The 10,839-nt window shown below is 33.1% G+C and overlaps 1 long non-coding RNA gene across 2 annotated transcripts; it reads left to right on the plus strand.

The window, feature by feature from the left end:
• The first annotated feature begins 3,850 nt into the window (after positions 1-3,850).
• LOC112023250 (uncharacterized) lies at positions 3,851-10,839 on the plus strand. Of its 2 annotated transcripts, none has more exons than XR_010627797.1 (6): positions 3,851-4,088; positions 5,478-5,611; positions 7,334-7,480; positions 9,528-9,788; positions 9,872-10,000; positions 10,422-10,839. It is a non-coding gene; the product is annotated as an uncharacterized LOC112023250 (long non-coding RNA). The 2 variants fall into 2 exon arrangements; XR_002884015.2 differs by having other exon boundaries at positions 9,598-9,788.

Here is a 10,839-nt window from a genome sequence, read left to right on the forward strand (position 1 = left end):
TTTGAATAAGAAAATCTATACTCCTAGTTTCAGTAGGAAAAGAATGACAAACGAAAAATTTCATACTTCACGCCCACAATGCGTGTGGTTGTATGTGCTTGTAGCAGCTATATGAAGGGCATTAGTACCAACCGTATGAAGGACCGATAAATACAATTACACAAATGTTTGTTGGCAATAAGTTGAGCACGGTTTTTTTTTTTTTTGGCTTAATAACCTAAGCACGATTTGAAAGAAGGTTTAGCTTGAACTTGATCTTCTAGCATTTAGCAAAAAGAAGCCCTTTAGTGAAAATATGGGCTAACTCATGGGGTACATAGCATCATAATGCCACCATAAAAATACCCTTTCCTTAACAAAATAAAAATCAATCTTAACGTGCTTCATCCTAGCTCAAAACACAAAATTTTATAGACAAATATATGTCATACAAATATTATCACAATAAAAATTATTAGACTTGGAAAGAAACATGTACAACATGTAATATTAGGCGAAACTAAATTGTATCTCAGATATCACACTAAATGCTAAAGAGTAATATTCTCTACTTTTATGTTCGATTTCTCATGTGTTTGTTTTGTTGTTTATTAGTATTCATCTTATATGACTTATTCTCATCGATTTATTTTTCTTTGAAAATAAGTTTTGGAAGAATTATATGTAGGGGTAAAGGCCCAAATCCGATATTAGGCCTTGGGCCTTGGCCAAGAATATAGGTGATTCGAGGACGATTAAATAGTAGTAAGTGGTTTATGTTTAGAGCTTCATGAGTATGATATGAATGGGGAGGTGGTCCGAGGAGGAATACCTCCTTGGATAAGCTAAACACGGATCTGATGTAGATCCTAACGATCAAGGCGACCTTTTAGGAAGCTCCAATGATAAGGATGTGCACCATAAACGTACAAGAAAGATGGGAACCCAAAAATATCCAAGGGAAAGTTGTTGCCATCGCATTGAATGCTTTGCAACTAACTTTCTGGTTTCATTTATGTGGAGAAGACTCTTGAACAATGTTGCCTAGGTTATCCTGACTCACAGAAGGCCAGAGAGGGTGTCTGATGGGACAGACACTCAAGTAACAACCTGGATTATCAACAAATGAAGAGCTAAGATCAATGAAGGGGAGATATATAAAATGTAAGAGACCCCTAGAGAAAGGGGGATTGAAAAATTAAGAAGAGGAACACTATAGTAATTAGGAACCAAACTTGTAATCAAGCTTCAAAAGCAATTTATAAGAACCAATCTCCTTGGACATTGCCGAGAATATTTTTCCTTAGTGTAAATTTGTTATCTTCCTTTCTTTGTCATCAAGATCTGTTTACTTACTGCTTAATTTATTAAAGCCCAGTTTTCTAACCCATTATTTACAAATTTATTGTTTTAGGCTTTTTGGGCCTAAGTCCATATACCTTTTGGGCTTAAGTCCATATACCTTTTGGGCTAGGAGTTCAAATCTGGTCCTTACATTATAATATGTGAAAAAAAAAAAATTATACATTTTTTTTTCTTCTTTTTAAAAGGATTAAATCAATCTTCTTCTTCTTCTTCTTCTTCTTCTTCTTCTTTTTTTTATTTTTTTTAATTTATTTTTTTTTTTTTTGAGATGGATTGAACCAATCATTAACATAGCAAACCATGACAAAAGATTTTTCCACCTAAAAAGGTGCAATATACCAATACAGAGCATTTATTTAACATAAACAACCATTCCTATTAGCATTTGAATAAACTTTGCATTGGGGCTTTGTAAAATTGTGAAACTTGGTCAATAGTACCCTTTTCCGAGGACCAAAGCAGAATTTTAGCTTTGGAGGGCAAAGTGTGAATCGGAATTGTTTACCAATATTAAAATTCAAAATTGAATTACTGTATGAAAAATAAATCTAATATCCATTCAATATAAACAAAATAATATACACAAAATAATCGTTTACCAATACATTTCATATCATTTATCAACAACGCTCATTTTTTCATTCAAGTTTAAAATCTTCTACAGTTGTATTTTTTTCTTTAAAAAAAAAAAATTGCAGTTTAATTTACTATAATGCTCAAGCAAATATTTTTTATTACATTGGGTTAGGAGTTGAATTAGCGGTTAATTGGAGTCAATGAGTAAATTTTAAAGTTGTAGACTCCACTGAAATGAAGTTTCTGAAATGAAATTTTAGAGAAAAGCCATGTCAGTAGCAACAAGCTAACTGAAATGAAGTTTTTGTTTCTTAGGCTTTGCAATCATGAAAAGCCTGAAATTAAATTCTTCTTTCTTTTTTTTTTTTTAATTCTTTTTTCCCCCATACAATATAAAAATATATCAAAATAAATAAATAACCAATAACCCAAAAAATATTAAGAAAACAGAGGAAACAGGAACAAGACAGAGGTATTAGTCAAATCTATCTAATTTTAGTACCAAGAAATCATGTCAAGATGAAACTAGTTAGATAACTCTTGTAAGGTTCTAGTACTGTGGATCTGAAAACTTTGAATTAAGGATTCTGAACTATAAACTTAATCCCAACAAACTCAAGCACATAAGCATATATGATTCATGTTTGACTACAATCCTATACTTAAGCCATGCTCATAAATAGTTTAATAGCAGGTGTGAAGGCTATATTGGGACATTCTACAATGAAAGCACATCAAGACTTTGTTGTACATTGATTTTCCATAATAACGCATACCATTCAGATCTATTGGGATAATGGGATGTTTTTCTTACAATAGTGAAGCTGTTTCTGCACAATACCAACTACCTCAAGTAAAACAAGCTATAATAAGACCCACCTTTACAAAACCAAATAAACGGTGCCTAAAAATATATAGTAATTAAATACCACCCAAAAAATAAACTGGCAAAGTCGCAAAGAAGCCAGTTTGGCAAAACCTTTGGAGCACCACACTAACATGAACTCACAGCCCCTAATCATCAGAACGCAAAGTCATGACAAGTTTGGAAAAACTAAATCTCTACTAAGCATTTCAACAAGCAATTTTTGTGCCGTTAAAAAAATAATAATAATAAAAGAACAAAATTGGTACCGACATTATTCCTGCATTCAAAGTCCTATCCTTAAATAATTAAACCAAAAGCCTAATTTGTGACCAAGTGATAACTCTCCTTAGGGTTTGTTTGGGATCTGCTTATTTTGTTGAAAGTACTGTAGATAAAGGTAAAAATAAGCTGAAATAATACAATGGGACTCATGCATAGTACCAAAAAATGCAATGAAACCCATTAATAGTAATAAAAATAAGTTGAATAGTAAAATAAGTTAGTAAAAATAATTTTTACCAAACAGACACTTAATATATATATATATATATATTTTTTTTAATCTAAATTTAATTCAAGGTGGAGAGAAATTTTGTAAGGTGAGGATATACCCGACTAAATCGACCCAACTAAACAAACCAGACACTGATAAAAATAAAAATAAAATAAATCAACCCAACCAAACGATCTGGATCCTAATCAAACTATACACTTGATATGGCTTTACATTAATTAATGATTGCTGAGAATTTTTAATCTCCTTATCAGTCTCTTTTATACATCTTCTCTCGTAGGTCAAGAGATAACACTAATCTTTTTAAAACGGCCTCAACTCGGCTCAATTTCTTTAAAAAGCCACCTAGCCCGGTTTATTTCTCTAACAAGTAACAAACCCAAGGCCAGCCTCGCTACAAATCTGAGTTCAATCATCTACACAGCTAAACCCATCAAAATTATTAAAGCCCAACCCAATTACAATAACCTAAACCCAAGCCCAAATCCGAACTCCCAACTTTACATATTTACACTGACAACCCCCAAATCCCAACAACTACACGAAAACACCCTTCTCACCCAGGAAGTTTACCTGATGACATTGAAGTTTGCATTGGGCGTATTGATTCCATTGCATCAGAAAATGTGTCAGCAGTAGAGATTAGCTTGTCAAGGGAAAATGATAATTACAATTGGACGCTGGCTTGGTAACGAAGAACAAACAAATACACTTCTATCTTCAACAAGATTTTCCGATGAGACTTTTGGTGATCAGTTATTTGAGCAATTGGAATGGTTCGACATGGTATTTATATGCTGATCTATATTCTTTATTTTACTGTTGATAATTTTTTTCTATCAATGTATATTTTTTCCTAGGGAGTTTGAATGGGAAGCCTTTAAAAGCTTCTGGCTTGTCATTTCCACAAAGCTAATGATACTGGCATTACTTTTAATTATCAGTATCATCTCCACCACTACTACTACTTCCAGATTTCATATATTTTTCTTTCCAAACCTTTGATTCTTTTGTTTCAATACAAACTATGCTTTGATCCTTTTAGTTCTGTTTTTGAATCTTTTCCTGATATGTTAAACTCTTGACGTTTGCATTTTGCTTGTGTTTTGATTTTCGAAAGATTATTTGTTGTTGGTAGTCGATACTTGTTTAGCACACCACAATTTAACTTGATCCACTTTCACACTGTATCTGTATGGTTCTTCTATCTTTTAAGCTTAATTCCTCTCCCCTTTCCCTCTCCTTGGCGTAGGGTATCCCCCGGTGAAATGCTAAAAACTGGACATGACAAAACGGATCAGAATTTTTTGACCTAACCCAAACCCCATTTTTTGACCCAAAGCAAAAAAGGGGATAACCCGTGACCCGACCATTATTTTTTTACAGGTCAACCCGACCTGAATTCAAATCAGTTTTTTAAAACTATATTTTTTTGGGTAAAAAAATAATAAAATTAAGAAAATATTGGTTTAATTGTTTGTTGTGAGTTTTAAGGAAACAATTAATACATTTACATAACTGCATGCAAATTAATTAAAAGATAAATAATTAAATGTTTTGTAATGAGTTCAGATTTTTAGATAATCTAGTTACAGTAGAGTTAAAAATATAAATTTAAAATTATAGACATATGTGAAAAACATTCACAAAGCTTAAAGTAATGGAAAATAGTAATCTATTATGGTATTAAAGTGAGTAGTCTTGAGTTTGAACCATGTCCCACTCTAAACCTCCCATTATATTAAATATTTTGGCCCTACGTATTAAGGGAAAGTTAAACCCACACTTGAGGGGTAGCCTTAGAATAAAGGTTAAATTATTAAACTCAATCATTTGTTATCAACTTAAACTTTTTTAATATGTAGGCATTTGTCACTTATCTTCAGTGCTATAGTTATTTATGAAAAAAAACTCTAACATGGGAGGTTAGTATCAATTTCTAATAATGCAAAGATCTCTATACAATATTACTTTGGAGAATGGTGAGTGCAGCCCTCTCTTTTCTTAAATTAAAAAATAAATAAATAAAAGAAGAAGAAGGTAAAAGGAATAAATTATGCTATGAATATAATTTCATTTATGTTAGATTCTTTAAGTTGATGGTCAATGTAATCATTTTCTAACTCCTATTTTGTCTATTTTGCTATTTTCTACTTACTATTTGAGTTTGTGTAGGTGGCATACCCTTGCCAATATTTTCTGAGTGGTGGCTAGCCAAAGAAAAGTTCTCTTTCATTGATTCATTTATTCTCTCTTCATTTCCTGGTGCAACATTCCAAGGATGCAATGGATTGAGTGTCAAATATCAGGTAAAATCTATAATGGCTTTGGAATACTAGTTGCAATTTGAAAAAGGCAGGACATTAAAACATGCACTCTTATGTAGCCCGAGGAAACTAGCCACATTTGCACTATGTTGAGGTTGTAAGTGTTTGACATGCATTCTTAGTTTTCTTGACATTAAAACATGGCAAAAATAGAAGTTCCCCTATATCATTTTTGTTACTAAGGTTGCAATGATTCAAGGGATTGCTAGTCACATTTGTGGTATACCCTAAAAATACTAGTAAAGTTACGATTGGGGCCCATCTTAATCACTTATGTAGCCAAGTTCAACCAAGTAAAGACCCGATGTGGGGGCTTAACACATGCCTGCACAACACACACTTATCTTAGTATAATCCACCAAGGTATTATAATGTCCCCCACTTAAAATCCTGATGTCCTCGTTAGGTCCCATGTTATGCTGCAGTGCCCCCAGCCTCATGATGTTTTCGGGTCGATTCTCATACCCTTTGGAATGACCCAAGGAAGCACTAGCTGTGTTTTGTGTGTGACTCCTAATTGTGTTATGTTGATGCTTTGCAGGGCTGGAATAGTTGAATTTTTGGAGGTGGGGAGATATCTGTGGTTGATCTTAGGGCCTCTTTCCTCCGTTTTCTTTTTGAATGTTGTACAATGAAGGGGGGGGGGGGTCTGTTGTATGTCATTAGTTGATTTTATGGATCATTTAAGTCTTCCATTGTAATTGTTGGGAACCTCTTCATTTATACGTTTCCTTTTTTGGTAAAATTCCTTTTTCAAATCCTGCTGGAGCCACATGAGACCTTCCTATATGCCATAAATGACCTACAAGAAGGAAGAATCCTAGAAAAAAATGATAGGTAGCTAACCAACATTTAGGTTATGTATACAATGAAAACATCCAAAAAAAAAAATCTTTATATATATAACCTAGATGTTGGTTAGCTACCTCTCATTTTGTTCTAGGGTTCTTCCTATATGTAGGTCATTTATGGCATACAGGAAGGCTCATATAGCTCCAGCAGGATTTGAAAAAGAAATTGATTGTGATTTTGAACCAGTTTTTTCCATTACTCCTCTTAACTAAGACAGTTTATTTAATGCTTGAAGTCGGAATCCGTGTGATTTCATCATTGTTATTTATGTGTGTGTGTACAAATAAGCAGTTAGAGAAATGTCATCTTGAGCCCTTCCATAAGATGAAGCCCTCAACCTTACTGTGTCCTAGTTGTTTATCACATTTATTGTTGTTATATACTGTTTATCCGACAAGATTTACTTTAAAATGACATCATGTAAAACCTGTCTATCAAATGAGGGGAAGAAAGCTCTTAAAAGGAGAATTTGATTAAAAGCTACATTTTGTCTACTGGATGTCATTTATGAAGAATGAACTCACTGATGACTGAAAATTTGCTTAATTTATTTTTAAATTGACTTACATGCTGTCAATTCTGTCAGACGTGTTACCATCCACAATGCCATATTCCATCAGAAAAGCATATGATTGCTTCCAGAATTGTGTGCAGTTTCTAACCAGTTTTTCTATGAGTGTATTGCTGTAAAATCTTTCCAATACTGCCAAGACCACTGAATCTAATATTATAATTTCACTTGATAAAATTTTACTTATATGTTGTAACTAAATATCTGTGCCTCTATATATAGCTGGCCTTCACTCTAATAATAACCGTCTTATTCCTTACTTTTGTTATGTATCTTTCCAGAATTTCTTCATATTATTTCCAGGGTTTTGCTTTTGCTTACGGGCTTGCTTCGCTAGCTCTGCTATGGCAAAGGATGAAAGATAAATCAAGTGATGGGTTTTTTATTGGAATGTTACTGGTGCCTCCATTTGTTATCTTGATCTTGAGGTGCGTTTTTTATCCCAGTCCTGCATGAAAGCTTTCCTACAATATGCTCTATTCTTTTATGTTGTATGCTTGTCTACAATTTTATATCTTGATTAGCTTTTTGATCACATGCATTGCACATGAAAAAAATGAGTGAGTGTTGTATAGTAGGACAAAATTTATATTAGTTTGAAGATACTTATGCAATATATTAGACAAGATTTTATTTTTACGTTATTGAAAGACATCAAATAAGAGAAAGAAGAAAATAAGTGTTGAAAAGCGAGAATAAAATTATTTAGAGAAATGGAAGCAAGAAAGAAAGAAAAAAAATAAAGGTTTGGCCTGACGGTCTACATCCATAAAACCATAGGAGCTACCTCTTTATTGTATTCTCAATTTTTTATTACAATGAACCCTAGTGGGGTATATATAAGAGCTAGGCTAAGCCTAGATGGGCTTACAATATATTGGGCCTCTTGGGCCATTACATTAACATAAACCCAATATCTTTAACAATAAATATATATATATATATATATAGTGATTAGCAAATCAAGGCGGTTTTTCTCTTTCATTTAACAATAGCCTACAAGGCTATAACTGATTATTAGTCAAAGAACCTTTGCTTTATAAGGCCAAATGAATATATCCTTGATTAAGTAGAGTTATATCTTTATTTATTTTTGAATTTAACTTCCTAGTTTGTGTAGGAATGTCTCACGTCTTTTTATTTTACTTATAAATGTTTTAACTGATGGCCAAACTAATGAACCTGAATCAGAGAAAGAGGACGCCATTAGGGGGAAAAAACTAATAATTAAAGTGAAAAAGGATGGCAACTCAGATTAGGTAATTTTGGTAATTTCAACTATTTTCTTGATAATATTGTCCAACGAATGTTCATCACCATCCATGCTTTTGTACCAACTAGTAAGTAACCCGTGTGATTCACGAATAATGGACCAATTACATATGAAGCTGAGGAGCAACATCCACTTTCCTATTGAAGTATTTGATTGTTTAATAACAAACTAGCTCCTCTAAATTTTTATGTCAGAGCTGGGACCATCAATTGAAATTCATATGCAGTAAATTGGCCACATGGTATGCAGGATATGCAGGACAATACATGTTGATTTGTAAACAAAATTTCTTCTGTTTTAAACGCACAAAAAATGTTCGTAAGATCACAAAAGTGAATATCCTCACTAAATTGGATTTCTTATCCCGGAGCTTAACCTGAGTCTATTGGTCTGGTTTTTTATGGCTAATTGGTAAGGACTAGAAGGTTTCTCATCTTCCCAATTTTCTCATGCCATAAAGGCATAATATAGACATTCCGTTTCAGATTGCCCAATAACTGTGATCTTCAAGTTTGATATTGATGCAGCTTGTACAAAAGTTTTCTTAACTGAAATTCAATTTAATGAGTGGATTTTTCAACGATAGAATGCTTTCTGCTAATCTATTTGATTATGATAAGTTGGTTCATGTAATAAAGTGGCAAAACAACTTCTTGCTTGGAGTCGTTTAGATATCTAGAAACTAGATTTTCACAGAAATTGATAAATTTTTATTTGATGTGATGCATTGAGACAAAATTAAGTATTTTTTTTTTCAATATTTTAATAAAACTGCTACGTGGCTACTCTGGCTCAAATGCCACTTCTTCATTAAGAAAGGATGGAGTCATGTAGGGTAAGGTGTTATGGGTTCAATAACCATTGGGTGCACGTGTAACTCACCAATAAAAAAAATTTATGTTGCTGGGATTTGCGTGGACTTCCATTAGTTTGTAGACGCCATATTGTAGCAATTCAATCTGCCCACGTATTGCTGTATCAGTGGAAAATTTAAAGCACGGGTTTAGAAATCTTATTGTTTTTGTATTCTTTTTAAATACAACAAAACCTTAGTCCCAAAATATGGGGTCGGCTATGGTTTCTTGGCTGATTAGATTAGGGCCACATGATTTCTTTTTAAATATGCTTTTGAAATTGAACAAGAAAATTAATTTTAAAATTGGACTTCGTTTGATTACATTCAATTTTCTTACCTGTGTCAGAGCATTGGTTACTTCCTCTAAACACTTGGCCTTGAACTGTTGCCTTCTCACAAATTGAATCCTTTCACAGTCAAAGAGCGGTGGAGAAGTATTAAAATTCTCTAGTGTGGTACTTCTAGTTTTTTAGAACTTCTCTTGAGACCCTCCTCAGAAACTGTTGCTCTTGATCCTGCTGAAGACATAGATGTGAAAACAGAAAGAAATAGGGTACTTTCAGGCTAAATTGATAATGCCATCATCTACTTGCGTAATCTTCAGAAGGTACAAAAATTACCGGTTCTTAAGGTGTAATTTTGTAATGCCAATACTACAACCTTTCATGATTCTATTATACCACTTTTCAGTGTATCCTGGAGGAATGCATCACTGCACTAAGGTCGCATTACAATCAGTGTCTTTCTCAGTTCAAGCAGGAGAATGTTTTGGATTTTTAGGAACAAATGGAGCTGGGAAAACCACAATACAGCTGTCTGGTATGTAAAAATTCTGTAACGATACATGGGCTATCTGTGGAACATTTAAGTATATCTTAGGCTGCCATGAATAGTTTCTAATTCAATTAATTTTTTGGAGTCAACTTCATAAGAAATTACTACATTTCTGTGATAATTGAGAACTCAAATATATGTAGTGTCTGTTCTCCCACCTAGCTGTTTTGTATGATTGTCTTTTATTTGTATTTACATTCCTGAGGTTTTATGTGGTCCCCAACTTGATGAGCTTCATAAAAACATGATAATGTTAGAAACTTTTACCAGTGTCAAGAGTTCTGATTTTTCTATAATTAATAATTAAGTACCTGCATCTCTGTCTGTTTTTAATTACATTAGCATGTATCTGAATTTTGAAATATTTAGTGAGGTTACTGTTTTTGATCATATATTTGCCATGCAGGAGAAGAATCCCCAACTGATGGAACTGCTTTTATTTTTGACAAAGATATATGTTCCAATCCCAGGGCTGCTCGTTGGCATGTATATATTGATATATTTCATTCCTTTTCCTTTCTTTCTTTTTTCCCCCCCTTGAATTTAGACTCACTATTTGTAACATACCAGTGGAACTTAGCTAATTTGATGCTCTAATTTTTGACTGTTTGAGAGCATCTTGAGCTTTATGCAAGAATAAAAGGACTTCCAGAGTACAGGATAGATGATGTATGTATTTTAGTTCAAACCTTATAGTTCATTTTACTCATTAAGCTGGTGGTTAAATCAGAATCTGGCCTGCTCTTTGTAGCCACAATAAACTTGGAATTTCTTCATGTTTGATTCGCTGGGATTTGATTGTGCATCAATGAAATGTTTTTCTT

Source organism: Quercus suber, unplaced genomic scaffold, assembly GCF_002906115.3.
Source record: "Quercus suber isolate HL8 unplaced genomic scaffold, Cork oak 2.0 scaffold_32, whole genome shotgun sequence".
Lineage (NCBI taxonomy): Eukaryota > Viridiplantae > Streptophyta > Magnoliopsida > Fagales > Fagaceae > Quercus > Quercus suber.